This window comes from Varroa jacobsoni, unplaced genomic scaffold (genome assembly GCF_002532875.2).
Source record: "Varroa jacobsoni isolate VJ856 unplaced genomic scaffold, vjacob_1.0 scaffold_1436, whole genome shotgun sequence".
Taxonomy (NCBI): domain Eukaryota; kingdom Metazoa; phylum Arthropoda; class Arachnida; order Mesostigmata; family Varroidae; genus Varroa; species Varroa jacobsoni.
In genome coordinates, this window is record NW_019214338.1 from 132,143 (window position 1) to 144,968 (window position 12,826).

A 12,826-nucleotide genomic window follows, 5' to 3' on the forward strand; every position below is an offset into this window, starting at 1 on the left:
TGGTTCAGTAATACTTAATAACTATAGCTAAGTGATTTTAAATGAGCGTAGCAAACTTTCCTTCACCTACCCTAAGATAACCTACGATATCGTCGTCATATATCATAGATTGAAAAGATCTAGATAATTGGTTATCTATTGATTACCAAAATTTGCGTTTATTTCCTTTACCGTAATAGATTTGAAATGGTATTCACAGCGCTCACAGTATTGGTGTTCCAACGAACAGGCGAGCTGATAGGTCTAACACAGTCCTTCATTCTCCAGAACGTATATAACGACAGAGATTTGCAAACAGAAATAGAAGGCAACTAGTTTGGCAACACTGAAATGTTTTCCTATCAGACAAAAAATATGAACGGTTAAAAGATCAACGTTTTAAGATATATGTACGCTAACCTTAGTACTAATGATAAGCATGTGAACGTACTGAGAGGGGTTAGGTTCTCTGAAAGTTAGTCTGGTGCACAACAGACCTTCACAGGATTTCCCAAGATGGTAGTCAATCACGTCTCCGCTATGCGCACGTTTCTGAGGTCGAATGATAAACTCTTCTACGCTGCTGTTGCTGCCTGCGTCACGACACCGGTCGCACATGATGGAAACCTCTGTGGGGTAAGAATACGAATAATAGTAGAAAAGTTTCATCGTTTTCGTATTTTAATCCATACTTCCGTACACTTAGCCCTACAAATGTGTAATATCACCATCCATCATAGCTTTATTCAGGTGGAATAGTCTGGAAAATACTGAGCAGAGCTCCTCTGCCGCTGGTCATATAATGCTGTTATATAATATCGTAGAAGTCTGCTATTCCGTCAAAATGACTCAGGAGTGCAGAAAATGTTACCAAATTAAAGAGCGCCCAGCAGAAAGAACCTTCATGTTTTTATATGCGTTTATAAAATAAACAATATAAATGATAATATAATATAAACAAATCGATGGAAATTTTATATAAAGGTAGTTTTTAGTTTTTCACGTTTATGGTCTAGATCAGGGGAGAAACATTTAGATACTTTGAATTTCATTTTAGTGCGTTGAAACTGCACACCAGTCACACGCAGTTCACTAAACAGCAGCGCATTACCGTAAATATTGATTCTTGATTAATTATTCAGTCAAAAAAAACGCTAATTATCTTCTATACTTCGTACCGATTGTGAGTCTAGGATCACCAATCAAATCGTGTTTTATCAATTGTCGGCCAGTTTTACCTTGTATTTACTACAGGTTTATTATCTAGTGGCTAAAAGCCACTAGATATTAAACCTTTCGTCAGAAGAACTAATGAAACTATTGCGCTATCCTCTATAGTTAGATGGTAGCTTTAGGTCCTCGAAGTAACGTTTATCTTCGGGGCTGCCAACATGGCCATCTGTCACTCGCTATGGTGTGGTCGCATTAGTCTGGCAAAAGGACCCGCCTGAACAACGTGAGATCTCCATGTTGGACACGATGAGCCTAGAGTCGTAATGTTGTCCTACTAGAGTAGGCTAATCTCATAAGCAACCGACGACATGGCGGTAACTGCACAAAAATAAATTCACAGCGAAAGTAAAAGGCCCAGTTAACGCAGCCAGAGAGTCCGACGGCAGACATCCGCAGTATTTCTTTCTCTCCAGTTAAGACATGGGTCCGAGAAAGGAAAGCAGGACATTATTGGTATAATAAATGCAAGTTTATGGCCCATTGCACTGATGCGAGCAACATGACACCCAGACTTAGGATACTTTTGAGAAGATCCACGTATTTGGTTAATGTATAATGTACGCAAGATACGTCGAAGACTTTTGAATCAGCTGTAGGTTCTCAGGAAGATATAAAATATTTACGTTTTTATAATTTTGACCAATTTGAACATATAATCTAGATAGAAAGAGCATATGGTTTTCTTCCTTTTTAGGGCCAATAATATGCTGTTCTTCACTACTCGTGTTAGTGGTCAATATGATGCTCTTTATGACCGCGGCTTTTACCAGGTTGACTGACTTGGACTTGATATGGCTTTTCCACAAGTAGTACGAGATAGGGTGTTTGTTACCCACTAACACTCTTATGAAACCAGGTGTATCTTCTACTGTAAAAACATCAGTTTAGGGTAATCAATTCTTAAAAACTATATCTGTACAGTCGTGCTGTAATTACCAAATTGCCATGTGTAATACGCCTATTGGCTGCCCAAGTCGCACTAACGGTCATGTTTTGACACAGAGGAGAAATCGGTGGAACTTGCTGATAAAGCGTACTTTCACACGGGACCAATATCCAATATAGAATCAGTAAGTCGGTTCAAATAAAAAAATAAAGACATAGTGTGTGGTACACAGGCGGCTGCTAGACCCCAAGTAGTTAGTTAAGGAACAATCTCGTGTCTCATTATAGCTGCCACTTTTTCCTCCATGCCCTTTCAGGGGGCTGACTCGTCAGCCGAAACGGCGCCGACGTAAATAATGTCCCGTCAGGGCGAAGATAAGTTTAATGTCCGTTGCGACATCCGTCGAAGGGCCTGCTCAAAACAGGGCCTTTTTTTTGGCCTACGAAAATAGTGTCCATGATGTTTGCCCCGTCATACGCTACCAAGGCAATATATAACGCTACATAAAACTGCTTACAGCAATTCTAGGGAAGGCCAATCTGGCAAATGTATTTTGTGCTACAATGAACTGCCTGTTAGAGTCGTCGAAGGGTTTCTACGGCCTATTTTTGGACATTAGCTGTATAGTGGTAGAGCAAATTGGTAATTTGCCTCACCACTAAACATAGATCGGTGTTTAATTTCGTGAAACAAACCTGGAGCGACCCCGTAAATATCTAGAATTAACAAATGAATGTGTTTTGCTTACCAAGCGACGATATGTTAGCAACGCGAAGGGGAGCTGTTTATTGTGAAGCTAGAAAGTAATTTCTCATTGGATGCCGTAGACACGCCACCGTCTAATACGTTTGTTGACAACTTCTTCTTACTTTCCATCGTTCATAATTGCAACACAAACTCATAGATTCAACTAGAGTCCTCCTGAATGCTCGTTTAGTTTACTGAGTAGAAAAATTTCAATTTAGTGTCAAAATCGCGTAGAAATAGCTATACCACTTATGTATATTTGCTATATATATAGAGGTTGTAGTGATCTCTGACGTTGTTCTAGGAACTCATAGGGATGAGGAAAGTTTAGTTATTGGATTGTACAGAAAAAGAGACATATGAAACTGCTGTGCAGATCCATTCGAATACAGATAAATAAACAGAGGGGTGTTGTGCGGTCTGGGGGAGGTCTCGGACAAAGAAAGTTTTGACTTTTTTTCCATATAATCTACCAGATATTCTTTCGTAATGTCGACTAGCTGCTACACAGACATTTACGATATAACAGTGTGCGCTTGTGGACATAACCACGCGGAATAATAGTGTCAAATAGTTGTGATTGCTATGCCCGCGGAAGTTTTTATAATTAGTCAATTATAATCACAATTATATTAGGCGGCTCGTGGACGCTGTTGCGCCAGATGATATCGTCGTTCACCGAAGATATCCATGGCTAATACACGTACCAAATAGAAGAACAGATTTCCTCTCTTCGCGAAAGGATCATCGCAGACGTGTGTCTAACGTGTTTCGCTCGGCTGTGCAGGAACTCCTTCCCCTTTAAAATGACATAGTGTAGATAAAAATAACCTTTTATGCCAACGTAGATTGCACAGATTTACGGTCTTTAGTGAAGATGTACGTTATATACGGCGGTTGGATTTGTGACCAAATAACAATCAGCCGCACAAACGAAGTGATTCCGTGCGTACTACGATTAGAGGGGCATTTCGGTGATCGACGCAGTCAAATTAGAACATGTGTGCAATATTCAGATGTCGTGAATGCGTTACTGAAATGATGGAATTGTTCAGTACCGTATTGATATAGAATAGCTCTTCGACGGCAGGCTGTGTTGCATTTGTTGCAAACCTGTTAATCTATTACTAGGACAGAACGTAGCTAAGTTAATCGTCTATTCCTCATAAAATTAGGCCGCGTCCTTTTAGATGGTAACTTATTTTACCAACACTAGTAATCGTAATCATGTACGGCGTCGGGGGCAAAGTTATGCAAACTTTAGGCTAATAGATGGTCGTAGGTAAGAGACAAAAGGGAGTAAGTCGATTTCTAACCTATATGCTGCTGGATACTAGACGCACGTAACCAGACAGCTACTCAGGTGCCGGCTTGAATCTTGTTATCAACTTGTTATGGACGAAATAAAAGTGCCATTGTATTGTCTATCTCGATTATAAGTTCAATGAGTATTAGAAGACATGAGCATATAGATTCGTTGCTCAGTTTTTCCGGCAGAAGTTGCCCTACCGAATATTGCTTGTTAACTGAAAGCGTTTGTAAAATGATCCGACGCCAGTCTGTTAAACTGGTCGCATGGGCGGGGCAACGTTTCATAGGGATATTCTAACGGAGCTGGGATTTTCACACAATAATAATAACAATACACAAAACACTTATACACATGGTTGATTTTTTAAGAACGGTAAAAATCTAAATAAAACAAGTTGTTTTAAAATTATAATTTAATCTAGTACCGTGAAAAAAGAAACACAAAGAGTTTTTTGTAGCCTACCAGCGAGAAGGCTCTGTTCTTGAGCCCACTCAGTCTGCTTATAAAAACAATACTAAAGTAGTTAAATATAGCATCAAGTGTTTTAAGCTGCTTGTGTACCTGTGTTTTTGTCTTTAACGATGTTGAGATAAAACAAAATACAACAGAGCGTTTTTTCACAGTTGTCGGTAGCTATTGATAGAACGTTTATATTTCGCGTGTGGAAAAGGTCGAAATGACGATTTGTATGGCTGTGCCACGAACAGTAGCGGCGGAAGGTCTGTAGAGTGTACGGAAGATGGTGTTAACGTTTCTTTTGCGTGTAAAAAAAAAAAGCTTTTAGTGGGTCAATAACTTAAGTAGAGGTAAACAGAAGAGCCATTTTGCGGATAGGTATGGCTTTGTGAGAATCACCAGCCAAACATTGGAATTGTGAGTAGATCTTAGATTTAAACCAGGCATTGCGTCGCGTGTTTAAAGGCGCTAAAAAATAGCGGAGAGATCAGGGTTCCAAGCTGGTTTTAGTTCAGCTACTTTTGATGAGAAAATTTAAAACATAAATACACCGTTAAGAATGGACATCGATAAGAATGTATTCAAAATGGGTAGTGGCTTGTCCAGAACATGGAGCGAACTCTGAAATACGGTACTGTGCATGAGAGTCCAACGTGTTAGAATGGGCGTATTTTTATCCACAAATAGATATAGTTTCGTATTAGAAAACCCATTGTAACGTTGATTTTACTCTGTGGCGAACTAAATATAGTTCGAATCTGTTTGAGCATGCCTCGTTTTGGACGACTGAGTTACCGATAATAATGATTTGAGTCTTAGTCAGTGAAGGTAGATACGTTCAAATTTAGGAATATAAAATTTCAACAGTGTGTAAACAGGAATAGATCGTCCAGTGACAAGATCAATTAGATAACGTAAGAACGCTAGCGGTTCAAAGTATCCAGATATACACCACTAGGAAACTTCGCTCTTTTAGCTACATGAGTTCTAGCATACACACTTAGGATTGCACATTTAGAAAGAAAAGTTTAATTGAATTTTTTTGCAGAAAAATTAAAGACTGGCTGAGAATCGGATTTGCTTGGGTACGACATGTTGTTTCTTCATGGTATCATGCAGTCCAATATTAACTACTGAAAGTGACTCATGTATAACCGAGAAAAGCCGACCGATCGCGCTTTCGTATATCGCTGCTTAAACGAACACGGAACGCAGCTAGACATTAAAACTGGTTGCAATACCCTACGAGAAACGAAGACATAATGGCCGGGGCTGGCGGAGGTTGTTTTGATATTGATCAAAGCCTCATTGTAAACCCGAGGTATTCTATTGTGTTCCACATGCAGTCAAGGACGCTGCGATGATATTCATCAGCTTACTTTGACAAACTGTTTCAAGGTATGTGATTCTGAGAAATCCTTAGCCCAGAAACAAGGCTGTTTCTGGCCGTTCACACACATGAATACCCATTGTTTCAGCGGGTCCATTAAAACGCTATAGATCTGATTTGCATGATGCCGGTTTATTAAAGTCTAGCAGAAATGCAGACAAGCCATAGATATCATTTTGTCATTTTTTGTATAAATTTTTCTACGAAAAACATCTATTAGCAGGGTCAGCCAGCTATTAACTGTCACCCTCTATTATTTTTCTACTGAATAAAACTAGGGAGCAGTAACTACCCACAGAACTACGATAGAGCTTCTCGACAACATGATCTGTGATTGAATTAATAACACACGGCTGTTAATATGATAAGCTTTAACCCAAATAAACAGAACTTACAAACAGCACTGCGAATTACACACCAGCTTGCTCTATACGCTACATTACGGGCTTTTGTTTACCATTAGCAGTAGTTACTAGCTAGTTTTTAATAACTAACTAATGGCGTCGCCTAAGCATTACGGAATATCTTTGCATTTTGTTAATTTTCATATTTCAATATATCCAACCATCTAACCCACCCATTCACGGTGAAACATCACTCTGATTTATGTTGAATCAGCTCGATGAAGAGAGTATCCTGCCAGGATCTAAACAGGTCAAACCAATTGTTCACATGGGCCCTTCTATGGGGGCTTACTTTTGGTAAAGTGGTACTTCTCGTAGTCTAACTCGTCTATAACGATCTGGGTACAATGATACAACTATCATCTATACAAGGTTCAATAATATCTCGTCGAACGTCCAGTAACTGCCAACGAATTTTATTGCTTAAATTGCTTCTAAAAATATTAGATCTGGCAGAAATCAAGGTAGTGTACACGAGTGACTGGTTGAGAGGTAAAGAGGCTTACTTCCTTCCATATTTGTTTTATGGTTCGCGATTCTAAAGGTATCTCTTATTTTCTTAGCACAGCCTACCCTGAGGGGGGGATGGGGTGGAATTGATATGACAGACGTAACACAAATGTAGCTGTCTATCCTTGAAAAATCCGTATTTGATTGAATGTTTTCGTATAAAACCGAGAACAATCATGGGCAACCTTCTATTCGACCTCGTTCAACTTCTGTAGGCACTGGGACTTTAATTCCGGAGAAACATATTCTGGCAACGAGGTGGCCTATTGTAAAAGATAATTCTGATTGGAAAAATATTTAACGACTATAAAAAGGTCTAAAGCGATTATTGAAAATTTCATCATTTGCTTCACTTAAGATAGAATATCTTTTTGTGAAACTATAATGAAGATAAAAAATATGCCCAAAAAATAGCAAGAATCGAAAGTAATATGTGACTCGTCGTAAAGTTTGTCCACAGTCAGAAATCTTGAATACATATCACTGTTAAGGACATTTTTAGCTATTTGATCTCAACTCAGGTTGTGGCACTCAGGCTGTAGGATGGAATGCGCAATAAGCCTATTCCGGAGTATGGGATTGTTTACACTGCGATATTGGTGTGTCAAAGTTAGGCGAGATAACACTCATAACATTCATTTTTTATCATTCATCTCTCAAGATCCATTGCTAAATGAGCTGATTGAGACGCCTACAATGCAGCCGTCTTCGATACCGTAGATCTACAGAGTACGGCAACACAACAAGATCTCTTAAGAGCGTACCAACTCAAAATTTTTACACAAGCTGAGATTAACTAGCCGAAACAACTAGAGATCAAGTATATTTAATATTGATTAAGAACAGACCGTCCAACGTCATGTTTATCGAGATAGAATTTTAAAGTTACATATATTTTACTATAATGATGAGTAGCTGAAACGACGATTCCATCGTTAGTAAATAAGTTAATAGCAAGTTAATGCATAAAGTGTGTTATCATTAACAATATTACTATCAAAAACCAGCGGGTCCCGAATCTTTTCTGTGTGACCTTTTTTTTTTTGTTTTTTTCCGCTGACACGGTTCTTGTTCGCTGCATTTCGCGTTAGTCTCGCCTATACACAAAAAAAAAAAAACCAAACGAATCATAAATGTCATACTATGTGACTTTTCGTCGAAAAGTCGCCGAGCATGGTGAGATTGAAGCATCACTTGGCAGATAGACACTGACCGTAACCATTAACATGGTGATGCATGTTAATGGACGCGTCTTCCGGGCATATCTTATCATTAGCAATACAAAATACCCCTAAGATGTCAGTTTCTCTACGTTTTCGATGATCGTAAAATTTGTCCCAGTCTAAATTTTCTTTCTGCTTTAAAGGACAGTCCTTGATAATTAATAAGTCGAAAAAAAAAGTACCTACTCTTGTTCAAGTCACCAATCTAAGTCTTTGTTAGCAAATATCTGTGAACAAGATTCTGTTGCAGTGAGCGCACGAAATCAGGCCTCGTCCTGTTATGGTGGCTACGATCACAGAGTTATCGTTGTCTCGATTCGTATATGCACTGTAGGCAGTCTGTGATAGTAATTTGATGCGATTACGCATCCGATAGTGACTCTGTAGCAGAATGGCGCTTAGTCCAGTCAATGCCCAATCCAACGTCAACAAAATCCATGGTACTATTGATGCAGCCAGAATTATGGTACAGCCAGCTGGAAAAAAAACCTTCTCTGATTCGCCGACCCACTGACCGCCCGGGCTGGGCGTCTGTCTCCCATCCTTCTCCTTGGATCTTCTTAGATTCGGTACTGCTACTTCACAATATAGCAGTAGTCTTGTGCAGCCACAGCTGGCGGTTAACGATTCCGTTACGTTTCACGCAGCGTCGCCAGCATCATACCATCGGCGCCACTCAAGACCCACAAGTGCGATGTTTTTTGCGCTATCGTTGTGAGTTTGCGGCTAACGCATATGCACGTAAACGATTGTGGCGTCTTTTGACGTCGCGCAGACGGTCTCCGTTTCCGGTACCAGCTATTGCGAATGTTGTTCGCGACCATACCGTTAACTTGCTACTCGCAAGCGGCGGCGAACGACTTGCCAATAGACGCAACGGCGTATTGGCCAAGGTAGTGAGTAAACAGTAGGCAAATAAATGTCGATAAGCAGATACCACTCGCTTTCATTGTAGCCTTCCCTCGCTGTCCCCCCGTCCGCGTCCGCATTCGCTATACGTGCAACAGCATACCCTGTAGTGAAGCTCCGCACAGAACTGCTGGCTGGCATCAAGCGTTTTGACTGGATAGCAGCAGCAGCAGCAGCAGCAGCAGCAGCAGAAGGAGTAGCTCTTGGTTGAACGTTTTCGATAGCAAAATTAGCAACGAACGCGTTAGCAACACGCGTTACTATCACGGGCTTCGGCAGCAACGAAGTAACGCGGCGGCAGCAGCAGCAGCAGCTCAGCGTAGACGATTGCCTGCAACAGACTGGGCCGACCTTCGTGGGTCTTTGGTACAGAAACGGCATCAGTTGACGTAGCAGCGAAAACAGCGGCGGTATCGGCAGTATTGGCGACACCGACCCTGTGCTTCAACTCCCGACCGAGGGCGAGAAGGCTCGTGAGGAACGAGCTCCTGCGGCCAACTGGCACGTGTAAGAAGGAGAAAAAGAGTCAACAAAGTTGGTGAGCACCGTGTGGCCGGCGAGCTGTGTGCCCGTCTGCTTGTCTGTCTGTCTGTCTGTTCAGCTAGCGACGGAACGACGACAGGCTAAGTTTCTATTTCAGCTGGTTTCAGTGCGGACCTGTAACTGACTGGCTGGATAGTTCCGTAAATGTCTGTTGGTCGACGTATAGCTGCCTTCTTTGCTTCTGCTGCTGCTGCTGCGGCTGTTACTATCGCTAGTTCCTGACTCTGCTTCTCACAACGATACCAAAAAAAGAAAGACAAGTGTCTAAGCTTTGCCTAGCTCCGCTTCGTTCAAATTTGGCTGCCTCATTCAATCGGTGATTGTGTTACAAGTGCTTGTGCTACGGAGACCGCTGAACGATTTCGAGGTCACTCGCGTGAAGTTCAACAGTGCGATATAATACCTCGTCGAAGTACTGTGTATTGCGGATTCAGTCCGGTGTAATACAACGTTAGCAGGTATCTTGAAGTAGTTTTTTTGTGCTGGTCGTCTCTGGATATCGTTCGATCAACGAGGACATTGCATCGTTAAGCGTAAATCACGAATAAGCGGAAAAAAACATTCGAAGGATGTCATCCACGGCTGTTGCGTCACCTCCAATTCAGGATGAGGTGCAGCTCGTTACTGAGGTAGCCTGTAGTCTAGTTATTAATGTGCAGTAAAATTCGATAGTCTGAATAGCTTACAATGCTAAGTCATGATCGGCATACATTGAACTAAATCAGAACTTGTAATTTGCTTTTACTAATTATTGCAACGTAACCTAATTACTTTAATACAGTACTCTACGCCAGGTTCGGAAGGCAAGAATAGTAAAATCAATGTGCGGCGGGCGCTCTTTTGACTATTGCATACTAAAATATAGATACCTGCGCTAGAAAATAGATAGAAGAGTCATACTGCCACACCATTACCCGTGTCTTACTAGGCGCACATGTTGTTATTTCGCAGGTACGACATTAGGGGGTTAGTGAAGGTCCCAAGACTACCAGAAGACTTCATCCCTTAGCTTTCGTCCCTAAAACGAATGCAGATGACTTAACACTTTAGATAAGCGACAAGGACTTTACACAAGCGCTGTCTGTTTTATAGGTAGGGAGTTGTGCCATACAAACAGTTTGTTTTCGTTTTACTTTTACTGGAAAGCGTGTTTTCCCCTGAACGTTTTCGAGTCGATTTACTTGTCGGTTGCAGGCATGACAGAGAATGCGGTTTATGATTTGAAGGTTCCTTGTGCTAAGGATTCCCTTAGTGTTTGTCTCCAAAGCAAGCTCCAAAGCAAAGGTGACGAAAAATTAGGAATATTCCTGGCACAAAGATAAGCTATGTGGTCGAGCAAGTTATTTGTATATCAAAATAAAACGTATTTATGTAATTCTAACGGATTTTATAGATGTAGCAGTTAGCGCGTGTCTTTAAAAAAAGCCCATACTTTATTGCCGGATTAGCGTGCGTTTCTCACAGTTCTGATAACTTGTCATTACTCAGTAACAAGATTTTTTTCTAGTGGTGTTACTATGTTTCTTCTCAGCTGTAGTCTCATAGGCAAACAGTGAAACCTACTTGCAATTGGAAGGACGAAAAAAACAATGCCGGTCAAGGAAGCCTAGTGTACACCAACCGAAGTAGACGACGGAGCGCTTCCGGAACGTCTCACGGTCACCAGTTCGCTTATTGCCGTTTCTCAATTCATGTTTTGCTGTTATTGAGCATTTTTCGCTTCTTTTCAAAGTCTAACGATAATTTGCTCGCTCGGTCAGTGCATCATTGTATAGTTCGAAAGGACATCGATGCGTCCCTTGCCGACCGATGCGTGGTCGTAATCCTCTTTTACTTCACCGATCGAAGTTTTCCTAGATCAGTTCTTCATTGATTTGTAGCTTGATTTCTCCACGTACTTGCGCAGTCCTACGTTACTGAAGTACTGGTTTGTACTCCTTTTTCTACCAAAGCACTTTACGTCGCTATATGTCGCTGCTTCATCGCTGAGAAAGGGGGGTGACGCCACGATGGCTGTGCAGCAATGTGATAATACAGCCGATGTCGTCAACATTGACGTCGATTCCAGCATTGATGCTGCTGTTAGTGGTGCTATCAAAGCCATTGGCAAAGTAGTTCGTGTTCGTTGTCCTTCGACTTTATGACACGGGCACCAGTTCACTCTTCCAGCGCTATTTCTCGTTCGTCGTTCGTTATTAAGCCGTAGCTATTTCTGCTACTGCTCGTTGTTATGGCGACGGTAGCGACGCTGTTGACTAAAAGTCGATTTCGGTCATCGACGTTGCTATAGTACCTGCGAAAACGGAACGAAAAGCGTTGCTTGTTTGCGCCGTTTGGTAACGTCTGGAAATGGTCCTTCACTCATGCCGTTATTAGTGCTAGGCCGTGGACTGGCGTTCCGACCCACTCGTAAAAAGGGCCCAGGGATAGCTGGCCGGTTGCGCAGCGGCGGGCCATCAAACAAGCGCTGTCGGTATAATCATGTGGTGGTTATCGCAACGGTCAGTACAAATGCGGTCGCGGTAGTCGGAATAGTTTCCTACCGAACGAACTAAGACAGGCAGATCTGCGCGAGACAATGTAGCACAATTGAAAACTTTTGCTTAACGTTCTTCTCTTTCGATCTTGCCTATGGCATATTTGGCGGATCAATTAGTACTAGTACAGTAAAATCTTCGTGCTTTCGCGCGTGAGGAAACACAATAACTCACAGAGTAGATTGAAAGACGGTGTTGATAGGCTGATATTTATCGGATTTTTGGTAACTGTCCCAATTAGTTATAAACACATTGTGATCAAATTTACTGAATGCGGTTTTTCGGCTGTTCGCAGAAAACGTACGTGTGTATGCGGGGCAGCAGCTTACCAAAAGAAGTTCAGAGAGAAATGAAAGTTTACAGTATATTACTCTACCGCAGTTCTATATCACGTGTACAAAATCGTCAACTGTCGAATGGTCTAGCTCGCATATGTATGAAGACCCCATTGATTTATACACAGTACACGTGAGGGAGGAAAATCACGTGTACATTGACAAAAATAGCAAGTGGGCCAACACTCATCTGATCGAGTATTGGCCGAACGAAGGGGTGAAGTTTGTGGGTTTTTCGATCCACAGCTAGACAGACCCAAGTCAATGATTCCTCGATTTCTAATTCTGTTATAACCATTTCACTAAACTGTGATGATAATTAGTGTCATTATTATGACTTAATGGCATGAGACGACAATCTA

General features: G+C 41.4%; 1 long non-coding RNA gene across 1 annotated transcript; it reads right to left on the minus strand.

The window, feature by feature from the left end:
- Positions 1-126: 126 nt before the first annotated feature.
- Positions 127-11,753, minus strand: LOC111270053 (uncharacterized). Its single transcript, XR_002686110.1, has 2 exons — positions 11,156-11,753; positions 127-608 (listed from the first exon to the last, which is right to left on the minus strand). It is a non-coding gene; the product is annotated as an uncharacterized LOC111270053 (long non-coding RNA).
- Positions 11,754-12,826: the final 1,073 nt, after the last annotated feature.